The sequence below is a fragment of the Heterodontus francisci genome, chromosome 21, assembly GCF_036365525.1.
Source record: "Heterodontus francisci isolate sHetFra1 chromosome 21, sHetFra1.hap1, whole genome shotgun sequence".
Lineage (NCBI taxonomy): Eukaryota > Metazoa > Chordata > Chondrichthyes > Heterodontiformes > Heterodontidae > Heterodontus > Heterodontus francisci.
In genome coordinates, this window is record NC_090391.1 from 80,654,687 (window position 1) to 80,659,823 (window position 5,137).

The following is a 5,137-nucleotide window of genomic DNA, read 5'->3' on the forward strand; positions in this document are numbered from 1 at the left end:
AGATGGTTGGATGCCTGGCACCAGTGCAGCGCAAATGGTACTGGTGACGTATCAGCCCAAGACTGAAAGTTGTCCTGCTTTTGTTGCATTTCTACACGGGCTGCTTCAGTATTTCAGGAGTCGCGAATGGTGCTGAACATTGTGCAATCATCAGCAAACATCCCCAGTTCTGACCTTATGATTGAAGGAAAGTCATTGATGAAGCAGCCGAAGATGGCTAGGCACAGGACACTAACCTGAGGAACTCCTGCAGTCTTATCCTGGGAATGAGATGATTGACCTCCGACAACCACAACCATATTCCTTTGTGCTCGTTCTGACTCCAACCAGTGGAGAGTTTTCTTCCTGATTCCTATTGACTTCAGTTTTTTTCTGGGGATCCTTGCTGCCGTATTCTGTCAAATTCTGCCTCGATGGCAAGCGCAGTCACTCTGACCTCACCTCTGGAGTTCATCTGTTTTGTCCATGTTTGGACCAAGGCTGCAATGAGGTCAGGGTCAGGTTCGGACTGGCGGAAGCAAAATTGAGAAACAGTGAGCGGGTTATTGCCGGGCAAGTGCTGCTTGATAGCACTCTCGACGACCCCTATTCTGATGATCGGGAGTGGACTGTTAATGTGGTAATTGGCCTGGTTGGATTAGTCCTGCTTTTCATATACAGGACATACCTGAGCAATATTCTACATTGCCAGGTAAATGCCAGTGTTGTAGCTGTACTTGAACAGTACAGGGGGAGTGCTGCACTGTTGGAGGGTCATTCCTGAAGGAGCGCTGCACTTCTCCAACCCCGACAGCCCTCCCTACCTCTGTAACCTCCTTCCGCACCTACAACCCTCCCTATCACTTATCACCCTGCAGTGCCAACAACCCAACTTATCCCAAATCTAAATTTGCTGGCGATACAAAAATAGGTGGAGAGACATGTTGTGATGAGGAGACAAAAAATCTGCAAAGGGATAGGTTAAGTGAGTCGGCCAAAATTTGGCAGATGGGATTCAATGTCGGAAAGTGTGATGTAATTCACTTTAGCAGGAAGAATAAAAAGGCAGATTATTATTTACATGGAGAAAGACAACAAAGTACTGCGGTACAGTGGGATCTGGGTCTTCTCGTGCGTGAAACACACAGCAGGTGCAGCAAGCAATTAGGAAGGCAAATGGAATTTTGGCCTTTTTGTTAGGGGATTAGAGTTTAAACATAGGGAAGTTCTGTTGCAACTGTACCGGGTGTTGGTTAGACCACATCTGGAGTACGGCGCACAGTTTTGGTCCCCGTATTTAAAAAAGGATATGCTCGCAATGGAAGCAGTTCACAAAAGGTTCACTTGGCCGATGCCTGTGACGAAGAGGCTGTCTTATCAAGAGCGGCTAAACAGGTTAGGCCTTTATTCATTGGCGATTAGAAGAATGAGAGGTGATCTTACAGAAACATTTAGGATTTTAAGGGGGCTCGACAAGGTAGATGTTGAAAAGATGTTACCACTTTTGGGGGAATCTCGAACTAGGGGACATATTTATAGAATAAGGAGGCACACATTTAAAACTGAGATGCAAAGGAATTTCTTCCTCAGACGGTGGTGAATCTCTGGAACTCTTTGCCTCACAGAGTTGTGGAGGCGACGTCACTAAATATATTTAAGGATGAGATAGGTAGATTTTTGAAACCCCGGGGAGTCGAGTAGTCCCGAAAGAGAAGTTGATGGCTGGGATAGATCAGCCAGGATCTTATTGAATGATGGGGCAGGCTTGAGGGGCTGAATGGCCTATTGCTGCTCCTATTTCTTATGTTCTTATGCTCTTATCTCTGAAACATCCTCCAGCCCCTGCAACCCTCCCTATCTCTTAAACCTCTCCAGCCCCTACAACCCTCCCTATCTCTGTAACTTCCTTCAGCCACGACTACCCTCCCTGTTTCTTTACCTCCAAAAAGGTAATAAGACGAATAAGTTGTTGTTTTGGTTGTGGGGCGTTTTGGGAAGCATTTTGTCGGCAACATAGCTGCCAGACTATTCACAGCAAGCTCCCACGAAGAGCAATGATAGACATCAGCTTTGTGAGCGATTTCTGATGAGGGAAAAATATTGGCCCTGCACAGTGGGTTTATCAGCCCTGCCACACATTAGATATAAAAGACCCTATGGCTCCATGGTTACATTGTTTAGAATGCGGAGGCAACCATGTGTGGTTGAGACCAGGCCCAAAAATCTTTTCTTTCTCTGTAACCTCATCCAGCCCCTACAAACATGCTTATCTCTGTAACCTCCTTCAGTCCCTGCAATCCTTTGAGACCTCTGCGCTCCTCCAATTCTGGTCTATTCACCATCTACAATTTCCAACGCTCTACCATTGGCGACCCTGCCTTCAGCTGCCTGGGCAGTAAGTTTTGGAATTCCCTCCTTAAACCTCTCCACCACTCACCCCTTCCTTAAAACACAGTTTAAAAACTACTTCTGAATGAGCTTTTGGTCTAACGATCTAATATCTCCTTTTGTGAGCTCAATGTCATATTTTGTTTTATAGTGCTTCTTTGGGACTTTTTATGATGATAACATACTTTGGACGAATAAGTTGTTTTTTTGGTTGTGGGGCGTTTTGGGAAGCATTTTGTCGGCAACATAGCTGCCAGACTATTCACAGCAAGCTCCCACGAAGAGCAATGATAGACATCAGCTTTGTGAGCGATTTCTGATGAGGGAAAAATATTGGCCCTGCACAGTGGGTTTATCAGCCCTGCCACACATTAGATATAAAAGACCCTATGGCTCCATGGTTACATTGATTAGAATGCGGAGGCAACCATGTGTGGTTGAGACGCTGGCGATCCCCTGAAGGACACCCGGGTATGTTGAATTTAATCGGTGCTGAAATCTCATGTATACTGCATGCAAGGAGCTAAGCTTTATTATGCCATTAACTTGCTAAGTCAAGGGCGTTTCAATATTTCCTCGCCCTACATCTTGTATTAGAGGTCGAGGTGACATGGAAAAGTTCTATAATACTCCATATTAGGGCAATATGGACATTAGATAATAGTCTACAAGACCACAAGCCAGGGACAGAGGGATATCTGACAATAGCATATAATACCCCACATCAGGACAGCGGGTATATCTGACAATATTATGTAATAACCCACCTCCGGTTAATAAAAATATTTGGCAATGTTCTCTAATACTCCACAGCAGGACAAGAGGGATAACTGACAATATTCTATAAAACCCCACATCAGGACAAGAGGGATAGCTGAAAATATTCTGTATTGCCCAGTATCAAGGCAATGGGAATACCTCACGAATATCAATAGGACATGTGACATCATGCTGTTGAACCCCACGTAACGTCGATAGGTATGTATGCCAATGTCATATAGATATGAACATAAACACATAACAACATATGGAACATAAAACATAGAACACTACAGCACAGTACAGGACCTTCGGCCCACTATGTTGTGCCGAACCTTTAACGGACTCTAAGATCTAAGTAACTACCTACCCTTCATTCTGCTATCATCCATGTACCGATCCAAGAATCGCTTAAACGCCCCTAATGTATCTGCTTCTACTACCACCGCTGGCAGCGCATTCCTCGCACCCACCACTCTCTGTGTAAAGAACCTACCTCTGATATCTCCCCGAAACCTTCCTCCAATCACCTTAAAATTATGCCCCCTGGTGATAGCCCTTTCCGCCCTGGGAAAAAGTCTCTGGCTATGCACTCTATCTATGCCTCTCATCATCTTGTATGCCTCAATCAAATCACCTCTCATCCTTCTTCGCTGCAATGAGAAAAGCCCTAGCTCCCTCAATCATTCTTCGCAGGACATGCCCTCCAGTCCAGGCAGCATCCTGGTAAATCTCCTCTGCACCCTCTCTAAAGCTTCCACATCCTTCCTATAATGAGGCGACCAGAACTGAATACAATATTCCAAGTGTGGTCGAACCAGGGCCTTACAGAGCTGCAACATAACCTCGCGGCTCTTAAACTCAATCCCCCTGTTAATGAAAGCCAACACACCATACGCCTTCTTCACAACCCTTTCAACTTGGGTGGCAACTTTGAGCGATCTACGGACCTGGACCCCAAGATCCCTCTGTTCCTCCACACTGCCAAGAATCCTGTCTTTAAGCCTGTATTCCGCATTCAAATTCGACCTTCCAAAATGAATCACATCACACTTTTCCAGGTTGAACTCCATCTGCCACTTCTCAGCCCAGCTCTGCATCCTGTCAATGTCCCGTTGCAACCTACAACAGCCTTCCAGACTATCCACAACTCCAGCAACCTTCGTGTCATCGGCAAACTTGCTAACCCAGCCTTCCACTTCCTCATCCAAGTAATTTATAAACATCACAAAGAGCAGAGGTCCCAGAACAGATCCTTGTGGAACACCACTGGTCACCGAGCTCCATGCTGAATACTTTCCATCTATTACCACCCTCTGACTTCTATGGGCCAGACAATTTTGTATCCAGAGAGCCAACTTTCCCTGTATCCCATGCCTCCTTACTTTCTGAATGAGCCTACCATGGGGAACCTTATCAAACGCCTTGCTAAAATCCATATACACCACATCCACTGCTCTTCCTTCATCAATGTGTTTTGTCACATCTTCAAAGAATTCAATAAGGCTTGTGAGGCATGACCTGCCCCTCACAAAGCCATGCTGACTGTCTCTAATCAAACCATGCTTTTCCAAGTAATCATAAATCCTGTCTCTCAGAATCCTCTCCAATAATTTGTCCACTACCGATGTAAGACTGACTGGTCTATAATTCCCAGGGTTATCCCTATTCTCTTTCTTGAACAAGGGAACAACATTTTCCACCCTCCAATCATCTGGTACTACTCAAGTGAACAGTGAAGACGCAAAGATCATCGCCAAAGGCGCGGCAATTTCTTCCCTCGCTTCCCGTAATATCCTTGGGTATATCCCGTCTGGCCCCGGGGACTTATCTGTCCTCATATCATTCAAAATTTCCAGCACATCCTCCCTATTAACCTCAACCTGTTCAAGCATATCAGCCTGTTCCACGCTGTTCCACGTTATGAACAAGAAGCACGAGCAGGCCCCTCCAGCCGACTCTGTCATTCTATAAGATCATGGCTGATCGGTTTATGGACTCAACTCCACGT